The following is a 12,048-nucleotide window of genomic DNA, read 5'->3' as shown; positions in this document are numbered from 1 at the left end:
AACAAAAAATGAGGAACCTCAGCTAGAGCTAGAAGATTTAAAGGTCGACGTAGATGCATCTTCTATTCCTACACAATTCAAAGTGCTGGGATTTTCCTTGAGATAGATCTTTTCGGGGCCAATGATCTTCTTAGAGATGAGAGAGTTGATAATGATCAACTATGATTTTTTAAACATGTAAATATTCTCACATGCTATAATTTGATGGTAATGTATTTATTGGTTTTATGTACTTTTACAGGTATTTGTATATACCAAAAGTGAAATATATATATATATATATATATTGGTTAGGATATAAATAAGCTAAAAATAAAAAAATTAAAATAATTTCTGACTTCTATTTCCACGGCATTTTCAATGCTAATACTGACGTTTTTAAGTGACGCTAGTATCGATACTATTTTAGATGTTATTTTGGGCGTCGAAACAATCCTCAGAAATCGTCATCGGAACATAAGCATCGTGTAGTAGTGAGCATGCATAGAGCATACACATGCTCTCTGTAAGCTATGTATGCATATGTGAGCTATGTATGCTCTATGTGAGCTATGTAATGTTTTTATGCATAAATCTTTTTATGTAATGTATGTTGTATGTGAGGTATGTTTTTATGCATGTAGATGTGGCCATCACAGGGATCATCACCAACAAACCAAGATCAGATATATGGAGGGGCATCCTCTAGTACACCTCTCATACGCATAGATGACCCAGATTTGCAACGTGTTTTAGAGGCACATGCTACTTGGAATCGGCTACATTATAGGTACAAAGTCTAGCAATTGAGTCGGCTCGGGCTTATCCCTTGCCTTTTATGTGCCAGACATGTTAGCTATCGCACAATCGCTCTTATCCATGCATCCCACCACCTTCCTTACCCCTCTCACTTCTACTTTGCCTACCCCTACCTTTTATGTGCCAGACATGTTAGCTATCGCACAATCGCCCTTATCCATGCATCCCACCACCTTCCTTATCGCTCTCACTTCTACTTTGCCTACCCCTCACTCTTCCACTTTCCCTACCCCTCGTCCTTTATCTCCTCCTAGTTCTTAGTGCACTTCTATCCCATCCATGGCACCATGTCCCCAGCATGCAGCATCTTCACGTCGCCACTCAAGTGGTGATAGGTGGAGGGCTTCTCAAAGCTATCGGCGATGATCTAGTAGTGGGGGAGGTGGGTGTAGCAGATGCTTTGTGGAAGCTCCATAGCCACCTTTGCCTATGACGAGATAGAGGACGTGCTTGGGGAGGGTGGTATGATTTAGTATACCCTTGATGAGGTGGGTGGGCCTTATATGGACGACACAAGATGGAGAGTTATTATACCTTCTATCATTTAGTCAACCAAACCTATAAGGATGCCTTTAAACCAAGAGGAGAACATAAAGATTGAGATTTCATGTATGTGGTACAGTGCATGCATCAGCAGTTCCCAAACCCACTACACGTGTTTTTTGGATGAGTGAGAGATGGGAAATTAATGCTCGCCAACTGTACCATTAAGGACTCAAAGAAGGTAAAGAAGGAAGCTAGGGAGGGTACTCAACACCCTCAACAAAGGAGGCGCATGCAAGTCAGCTGAAGTACGATGCAACAAAGTATGGATCCAAAGAAAAGGCGGGTTGTCTCCCACAATTTGTAAGTTTTCTCTTTGCTAGTTTTCAATAAGTTTACTTCATTTGTCGTCGTAATTTTCTTATCTCGTGCATGTTGTAATTTGTTGTAGGAAATGGTAATAGGTCATCTCCCAACATCTGGGTAGGATAGGTACCACAAGCATCACAATGAAGCCAACACCTGGGAGTGGCTTAAATGTGAGGGAGTGGTCATCACTGAAATGGATATCCAACGAGCTCGGTAGGGCAACTTGGTGAGATCCTAAACTTGAACACCCAACTTGTTTGGCTTGTGACTAACTTTTTTACATTGTACCATTATTTAGTGTAGGAATACAATGCTCAAAAGTGACGGTGATAATGAAGGTGGTGGTGCACACGGTGAAGATGTGGGTGAAGATGAAGATGAAAATGATGGATTAATTTAAGTAGTTTTGGATGTCTTAATCTTTATTCATTTTCGAATATGAACACCTTATGTAATTTACAAAATAAACCATGACTTCATTGTATTACAACTATTTTTGTGTTTGAAGTGTTTAAGTGTTCTAAAAGAAGTGATTAAGTAATTTTTAAATAATATGATTTTTTCAAAAAAGTGGGGAACAAAATCGAGGAGAGATATAGGGACACTTGTCCCCACATATCTCACCCATTCTGTCCCCTTTTTTTTACAAACAATTTACGATGTACGCGGTTGGTGTTAATCCAATTCTAGGGTTAACAAGGTCTACTACCATTATCTTACATCAAGGAGTCATGATAGATACACCAAAGGGTCATACATTCAAGATATGAAGCAATAGTGTCCAAAGCTACAACTTGGATGGACGCCGGTAATGGTGTGATGGAGTATTTATGGCAAATCCCACTTCAAGAGCATGGGGTAGCAAGTTAGGATGAAGTCCTAAGTGATGTATTTCATGGATATATTATGAGATTAGTCATTGTAAGCGTTAGGCCTGTTAGAAGCCTAAAGTGCCAGACCGGCCGCAGTTTAAGTGAGTGTGAACATTTATGGGCCATGTATATAAGTGAATTTCTCTTAGAATACAACATACTCTCCCATTGTGCAATGGAGTCTTTCTCTTACTAATCCTCAGCTTGCTAATCTCTCACCCTAATGCATGCTAGTGAGTGTGTGTGAGGGAAGTGAGGTGAGAGGAGGGATGAGTACCCGTAGTGCAATGCGGTAGTATGACAACACTTGTGGGAGGCACGGTGGAATTGCTTCTCAAGGAGTTATAGAGCTTGGAGACCTCAAGGGTTACGAGCTCGGCCATTGGAAAGATCCTCAGGACAATTGCGGTTCACCAGGTAATCTCTTTTTGGATGTGTTTCAAGAAGGGTTAGGGTAAGCCATAACAGTTGGTTATATGTGCAGCTATACATGTTGCTGTATATGCAATTATATGCACGGTTGTTGATGGCGTGGCTTAGCCGCGTGCATAGCTGGGCTGATAGCCACATAAATATTTATTTCATATATAGATTCTTTTAAATTTTTGCGACTCTTGATACAGCTATGCTCTTTGTTTGTTGTAGTCCAGGACCACATTCTCAATGTTCCAATCTTTGTTATCCACACCGTGAGCTTGTATTTTAGATGATGTACAAAAGCCTTTATTATTAACGATGCAAGCTAACCCCCATAGACATGCAGAGTTCTCAGTTGAAAGAAAAAGTCATATTTTGTTTGTAATAATTCCTCAAGTTCATATTTTGACTTCCAACATGCAGCCGATATACAAAAGACCCACAACACAGTTGAGAGGGGCAAGAAGATGTGGACCCTATCCTGGCTGAAGAAGAAGCTAGCCTGCAACATGAACATGCTAAAAATACGATCCTAATCTAAAGGGAGCCGTATGAAAAGCATGCCACAGCCAGACAATTATGCCCTTGCAGAGGTTGGCGACTTCAATCATCAAGAAGGTGACATGATTCTTCTCCCTTCCAAGCCTTGCATGAAGATGTTCTGTTTCATTAGAATGATCTATCATTATGTCAGCTTGTGGAGGCCGCATGTCAAAATGAAGGTTGAAATCATGCTGCAATACTTGATTACGGACACACTTGATCCTGACATAGTGAGCCTCTTCTTGGGTCTCTTCTTGCAGGATAAGCTTGGGCATGATAGACACTTATTGGTCTACCATGAACCTTGCATGATGTTCCTTTCCCTGTAGATTACAAAGAATTCAGGTCTTGTTGTTGGTGGATGGTCTTTACATGGTGACCTTCCATTGGCTATGAACATGGAAGTTGGAACCGAACCCCATCATCGACAAACTCTCCGTATGGGGTGCATATTTCCCGTACATAAGTACAACCTTCCTTATGATATACAAACACTCGCATTAAGGAGGAGTGTCGTTAGGTAATGCATGTGTCTGCCCAAAGATGTGAAAGGACGTGGCACTATTAAAAAAATATATGTAAGAGTCTAGGTAATGAGGAAGGAGGTAGTTACAACACCTCTACATGCAGAGCTCTACGTGTGTGTGTCTCAGAGAGAGAGCTTGAGAGGCATGCACCAAATTCTAAAGTTGCCAAAGCAGTTGCTAACACTAGTGGAGTTCATACTCCTGCCCACCTACTGTGAATTGATGCCTGCCAAAAGGCATGCAATAATAAAAACAATTGACTCATACACCTTCAACGAGTCTCCTCCTCTTGTCTGTGTGCATACATGGCCACTTGCACATAGAAGCTGAGTATTTTGATTTATGCTTTTCATCTGATGTTGTATGTTGATGATAATAGTAATTATTGCTTCCCCTCTCCCCTCTCAAATTTTCACATGATTTTCAGTCGACTTGTGGGGAGCCCTTAGGCTCATTCTTTTGTCCCTCCATTACTTTTCGTGCTCAAATGATGCATCTCGCCATAGCTGGGGGGTCCCTCAAAAATATGTAAGATAGTAAGTTCGTTCAACAGAAGGGATTTTTTCTCTTGTGGGGTTATCGAAAATTTACATACATTAGGGGATTTTTAATTAAAATGGTGATAATTTTGGTACAGCCATAGCGCAGTCTTACTATGCACTTAATCCATTGCGTGCACGTCTTCCCTTTACTTTGCATGTGTGTAAGCTTTTGTTGACCCCTTAGTAAGGGGAGGTTCCTTGACTAGTCCTACTTATGCATAGACTTAGGGTTAGGTCAATACGCTTATGCAATAGGCCTTATGCATAGACTTTGCAATAGGCCTTGCATAGGCCTTATGTATAATATTTAAAATGAACTAATTTTATGAATTTTTATGATATAATATTTTGTAGGTCTATTCAAGCGAACAACCACCAAGGGTTTAGGCCACGGGTGGATCATACAGATTCGGCTAGAAGAGGTAAGCCCTCTTTTTCCATTCTTTGTTTATGCTTATTCTCTTTGTGCTTTTGCACCCTTGGGTGCTAGGGATTAGGGTTAGGTCAATAGACTTATGCATATCCTATGCATAGTGCTTATGCATAGGGTATGCATATTGCTTATGCTTAGCCTATGCATACCCTATGTATACTGCTTATGCATATCCTATGCATAGGGCTAATAAACTAATATTTTGATTTATTATGATAATTTTTTGTAGGTCTGTTCAAGCAAACAACCACCAAGGGTTTCGGCCACGTAGCGGTTCATACGAATTCCGCTAGAAGAGGTAACCCCTCTTTTTCCATTTTTTGTTTATGCTTCTTCTCTTTGTATTTTTGGATTCTTGGGTGCCGGGGAATAGGTTTAGGTCAAGATCCTATGACCCCTATATGCATAGCCTATGCATAGGGTATGCAAAGGCTATGTATAAGCTATGCATAGGGTATGCATAGGGTATGCATAGGGTATACATAGGGTATGCTTAGGCTATGCATAAGCTATGCCTAGGGTATGCATAGGGTATATGGTGGCTATGCATAGGTTATGCATACGGTATGCATGGGCTTATGCATAGAGATATGGGGCATTGTTATATGCCATCTAGAATGCTACTTATGTCAAGTTAGTAGTGGTTATCCGCGAGTAGGTGGTTATGGTCGAGGGGGAGCCCTCGATCATCTCACTATCATTCTCTTATAAAAGAGGAGTTTCCTTTGCCTTTAATAGTGGGGAGCGTGTGGAAAGTCCTTAGAAGCTATCATCCGAAAGGAGGATTGTCCATCATGCCTATCTCAGCATCATTATAGGAGGTCTTAACAATGTTTTAATATCACATGTTGTATGTTTTGTCTAAGCTTTAAGCATGGCTTTGTTAGAGCAATCATGTTTTGTTGCCTCATGCATGAATGTATAGGCAATGTCGATCGACATGTCCGTGTGCATCCATGGCCACAGTTGCACATAGAACTTGAGTATTTTGATTTATGTTTTTCATCTGATTTTGTATGTTGATGATGATAATAGTAATTACTGTTCAATAACTATTAAAATTATTACTTTTCATCTGATTTTGTGTGTTGAGGATGATAATACTAATTACTAATACTCTATGTTGATGATGATAATACTAATTACTGCTATAATTATTGCTTCTCCTCTCAAATTTTCACATGGTATCTCACAAGAAGATTTTCAGTCGGCTTGTGGGGCTCTAAGGCTCATTCTTTTGTCCCTACAACATTACTTTTCCTGCTCTAATGATGCACCTGGCCTCACCTTGAGGGGTCACTCAAAAATATGTAAGATAGTGAGTTCAATAGAAGGGATTTTTTTCTCTTGTGGAGTCTTCTCAACCTTCATTTACCATCTTAGCCCATCTCTTTGAGGCCCTATATCCCAACCCTATGGACACACTAGAATCCTCCTTAAACATTATAAACAATATGCCCATAGTGGACTTGTTATACTCTATAACATGTGAAAATCTATATTCTATACATACTTTCTTTTTTGCCATTGGTAGGCCTTAACACGTTCGTCCATGTTCATAAGGATGTTGGCACATGTTCTTCTCACATGAGACTCCTTAAGTTAGACAATCTCTATTAAGAATGATATATGAGAATGAGTGTCTCATATTTGTCTCTTTGTTTACGTTTTTTTCTTCCCATTTCTAGGGTATTAATGTCAAAGATGCTTATAAGAATGTTTTTCTCGATCACTCTTATCTCAAGAAACTCCTCAAGTAAGATAATCCCTATTAAGAATGATGCATTCTTCTTTTGATCATGGTTCAACATATGAAAATTGGTATCTTATATAATCTACGTTTATATTTTTTCAGAGAATGAATGTGGCGAAGAGGATGAAGAGACCATTCTTTTAGATATGCATACAGTTGATTATGAGATGAAGTCCAACTACAACATTATTAAGAGTGATCCAACTTTTGTTGAAGGGAGAATGAAGCAATATAGCTTGTCTACAATTAGAAAAGCTAACAATAGTAGATTGGTTGATCTACGAGAGAAAAGTCTTGAATGGTCCCATTGTTTTATTAGCATCACTTTACTCTTTTGGAAGGAGCTTTTTGAAATTGAGCTTTTCATGGGAAAAAAAATTCATTCCCTAATCTCAATGGTTGTGTACTAAAGGAGTGCATTGGCATTGAAGGAGTACATTAGTAAACATGCCAATAATTTGATAGTCTTCTATAAGAGCTACTCTTCAAGATATGCAGAGAATTTTTTGAAGCTTAAAGTGCCTATAAAGGGTACTTCATTCAATCTTATTCAGGTTTCAACAAGTTTGGAAATATTTTTCTACTTTGATACTCCAAGATGATTTATTTATTATCGACATAGAGGTGGGGGGCCTTGTATTCTGTGGTAACCCGTGGCATTGTTGCAAAGGGAACATGATCCCACCATCATCAGGGCAGATCTCCAAGGGTCTCATGTTCTGATTCCAGCTATAAGTCTATGGTAGATTGGTTGATCTACAAGAGAAAAGGAGGTGATGTAAAGAAGAGTGGCCATCACATTTTGAGCCTTATAGACAATCATGCTGCACTACCTCTTTTGGTGGGCAAAAACGGTCTGCTCTCGTCAGTATCCGATGGCAGTACTGTCGCTTTTGTCCGCCCATTCATTTGACGTGATGGTTTATTTGTAAACCTGATGATTCTATTGACTAATCGATTGACGCCAAATTAGTGCGCAGCATTTCCACGTTGTTTTTCCCGCTTCCGGTCCCCCGAGACTTGGCTTAAGAATCAAAGTCAATGAAGCCTTGTGGCACCCCACGAAGGTCCATGTCAACCATTACATGTCTTTTCGCAAGTTGGCCTCTACACATTGAACCCGCGCTCCTTACAATGTTGTCTTTTTGGCAAGTTGGCCTTCAATTGCAAAACTAGATTCAAACCCATCACCTCCACTTTGGGTTCCTTACGTGTGGAAACCCAATACTATTCAAAGCATGTCTTCCTTTGAAAATAGGGTATACCGTTCTTCTGGAAACCAGTTTTCGAAAGATGCATTTCTTTTGGAAACCCAATTTCTTAGGGTTCCTTTCGTGTGGAAACCCAATACTATTCAAAGCATGTCTTCCTTTGAAAATAGGGTATACCGTTCTTTTGGAAACCCAGTTTTTGAAAGATGCATTTCTTTTGGAAACCCAATTTCTTAGGGTTCTTTTCGTATGGAAACCCAATACTATTCAAAGCATGTCTTCCTTTGAAAATAGGGTATACCGTTCTTTTGGAAACCCAGTTTTCGAAAGATGCATTTCTTTTGGAAACCCAATTTTGAAGGGTACCTTTGTTTTGGAAACCCCAATTTGCAAAGGTTAGTTGCTTTTAAAGATTAAAATAGGCTAGTGTGGCGGTTGATGGTATCTCGATGGAGATATGACGCTTTTGGCTCAGGAGAGACGTGTCATGTTTTTATTGATGGTGATATCTTGATCGAGATACTTCGCCCGAGAGTTTCACTCATTGCGTCAATGTCCTATTTTCAGTGAGAGTTAACGAAAGTGAGTACCCTCATCTTGCAACCACCCTGATGCCCATCATAACCTTCAAATTTCAAAACTGCTCTCGTAAGAGCAAGTTTTCTTTTCGTGAATGGCTTCTTCATAGCCTTTTTTTTGGCATTCTCGCCATCACATAAAGTGTGAATATGTTAACATGATTCGAAGTTCAAAACGCCTCAAAAGTATTGAGTGGTGCCATCCTTTTATTTAAAGGACAAAATTTTAGTAGCATTACTTTACTCTTTTTGAAGGAGCTTTTCAAAATTAATCTTTTCAAGGAAAACATTTATCCTCTTATCTCAACGTGATTTATAAAAAATGAAGATGTTTATAGAGAATGAGAGAAACATAATCATCTTAAATCACCTAATATTAGCGAAACTCACTCTGTACAGCCTCTTGTTGGTTATAGGCATGGTATCTAAACCAAATGCTAGTCAACGCTACTGCTTTCTTGTTTTGGTGCAGTTTCCCATGGCCATTTAAATACAGAGGTATGAAGCCATGGAACATCTGCTTATATAAAGCCATGGATGAGCTAGATATTGAAGGTGTGTGGCAACATGAAGGACTCAAGCCATCAATACATGCAATTAAACTACACTTTGTTGTACTCAACTATATCTCCTCTAGGCATAGTTTGAATTTAGGACTTGTTTTATTAATATTGTCTTTAAATTTTAGCTGTGTGGTTGTAAGAATTCTCAGAGGAAACTTAGATGTCTTGGGAGGACTCACATCTAGTGCTCATGGGGCTTAGATCTTGTGCTAGTGGGACTCACATTTGGTTGCTCACATCACATCTAAGCACATCTAGGTAGAGTCATGCCTAGTGGCATCACATCTAGATGATGTGAATTCTAGTGTGCTCACTCTTGATGGTTTACCTCACGTGTTATTGGGATCACATTCTTATGGATGAGATAGACTTACTTTTTTTTATTGAGATAGGCTTACATATTTTTTAAATCAAATAGGGCTTCATGAGCTAGGTGGAAGAGGGGTCTTGGGCCTATGATAGAGTAATTAAGTAACATATATTTTTAATAATTTAAAAGGACAAGAATTTGTTGAAATATGCAAGTGAATGGGGTACGTGTGGGAACTAGCTCTAAGATAGAGATTGTAAAAGGAAGTCTGTAATTGAGTGGGTAGCAGTGAAAAGGTAAGAAGATTCTACTAGATGAGATTATCAAGTGTAGCATGAGTGAATACATGGGTGTGGAAAGATTCTAGGAAAAGATGCTCCCCAGATGTAGGGGAGGCAGCCGCGCACAAATCAAGGAGAAATCAGTGGGTGGGAAGTGGATGTAGCTCACATCAAAGTTGCCCTCTCACGCTCCGTCGCTCGATCCTCCTACTCCTCAGAGGGATGTCTATGCACTCGGGTATGGGCTAATTCACCCCACTAGCCTAGGCTCTCAGAACTAGGTAGCATCACAATCACTCGCCTCAATCGGCAAACCTCATTCTTCCAATGGTATGAGGGCTACCATTGGCTAACTCTGAGCCTTACTAACGTCTCTATTCTTTGGCTACACAAGCACAAGAACGGGGCAGCATCAAGGCACGGAGAGTTGTACCTGTACCTTAATTTTACTAAGATGACAATCCATTTACTCAACTAAACCATAGGACTAGAATCCATGTTACTTTCTTAAGAAAATAATCCTTTTCACAAAGATTTTAGCATTTCAACTTGAGATTGTGATAAGACATTCTTTATTAAGGCATATACTGTTGTTTAAAAGAATACAAACTTTAACTAGTAAATCAATCAAATAGATCACTATTAACAAATAATAGAAAGCCGGGGCCATACCTCAATCCCTAAGAATCATATATATAATTGAAAAACAAAAAACATATATATACCTTATAGAAATTTGTCGTTGATTATTGTGTTTGCTCGTTAATAAGAGTTTTAGAACTTGATATATATGAGAATAGATACTCTTCTAATACCTTCTCTTACGAATCGAAATCATCCAATCATCCCCAAGATTTATCTCATCTTACTCGTACTCTGAATTTTCTCTCTTTTGAAGGTCTATGGCAAAATAGTCTTCTCTTGCTGCAGGGCTACGACATACTATTCTTTATTTAAAAGAAAAGCTATGGAGTTTTTGGTCTCTTCCTCCGAAAGACCATAGCAATCTAAACTTCTCTTCTAAAAGATTACATAAGAATAAGGGAATATATACATCTCAAGCGCTAGGATTACCTTGAGAGGCTACTTGTTGCCTTCTTACAATTTTTCCTATGTAGAGACCCTGACAGAATCAGCAAATGGTTTCGGCCATAACTCTCTGATAAATACTTAGAATATGGTTATATAACCAGTCAGAACCGGAAGGCATCTAGTCTAAAATCCATGGCGGGTAGAATAGGCAAAAACATCTCTATATAGCCGCAAAACGCGCCATCTTTAGAAACGCATTGCCTTTCCACATTTTTAGTATGCATGGACTCTAAATATATAAAAGTACTCGAAATACGACCTCCTATTACCTAAATTCAAATTTCTATTTTTGGAGATACTTATCCTTAATAGAACTATTCTTGTCTTCTTATTTCTTTTAGGATTTTTGGAGCTAATATTTTTATTCTAACACTTTCCTAATGTTTCTAGCCTTATTGTCTCACTCTTCTCTAAGTGCACTCTCTTTCCTTATTGAAATCTATATTAAAAAAGACACATGCATGGCTTGGGAGGGACCTTGCAATCTCCCCCACTTAAAAGATTCAAGATATCCCCATCTCGCGAGCTGGGGTAGTATCTAAGTAAATCCTCCTGTCTCATCCAAAGTGGTGTCCCCACTAGGTAGAAATCTTCTTTTATCTAAACATTGTTCTTAAAGAGTCCCTTATTTCATGTGTTTGGCTCGTGTTATTGTGCCTCCAAAAGGTCTTTATTATTCTAAAGTTAGTTGGCCTTATGATCCTAATTTCATGCATCCATATATCTCTCATATGATATGAACCTTCGAATTCCTTATTCTATAACCCCATGTAGTATGGTACTTTACAAATTGTCATGGAAAAACATAAGAGATTCAATCCTTTACGCAATCTAACCTATGATAGCAATTTCATAATCTTAGTATCGTCTTGTAGAATAGCTCTATTCATCATGCACATTACTTCACATGAATCTTGCACCAATCCTCTCTTATTTACTCATAGAAATACTTGTTAAGTTTGATTATCTTTAACCCTGCTATCCCTATTTCTTGACCTAATTTTGCTCTAGCTCATGATTCCTTGTAGCCAAGGGTGGACTTGATGTTCCTCTTGAATTAGGAGACCTCTTCTTAATTAACATGGAAGGACTCATGTCCTTCTCGACACTTTCTATATAAAAAAACTTTATCATAGTCTCTGGTGGCTATAATTATGGCTTCTCAAATAGAGGATGGTTTTGCATTCTTGACGAGGTTATTCAATGGTAGATTAAGCTTCCAAATGAATCGATGGAGAAGAGTTATCTCATCCATCTCTAGAGGAAATTGAAGAAG

The sequence above is a fragment of the Cibotium barometz genome, chromosome 13 (assembly GCF_041138505.1).
Source record: "Cibotium barometz isolate CiBa-2024 chromosome 13, ASM4113850v1, whole genome shotgun sequence".
NCBI classification, from domain to species: domain Eukaryota; kingdom Viridiplantae; phylum Streptophyta; class Polypodiopsida; order Cyatheales; family Cibotiaceae; genus Cibotium; species Cibotium barometz.
The sequence above is the reverse complement of the archived record's forward strand: the minus strand, read 5'-3'. Positions refer to the sequence as shown.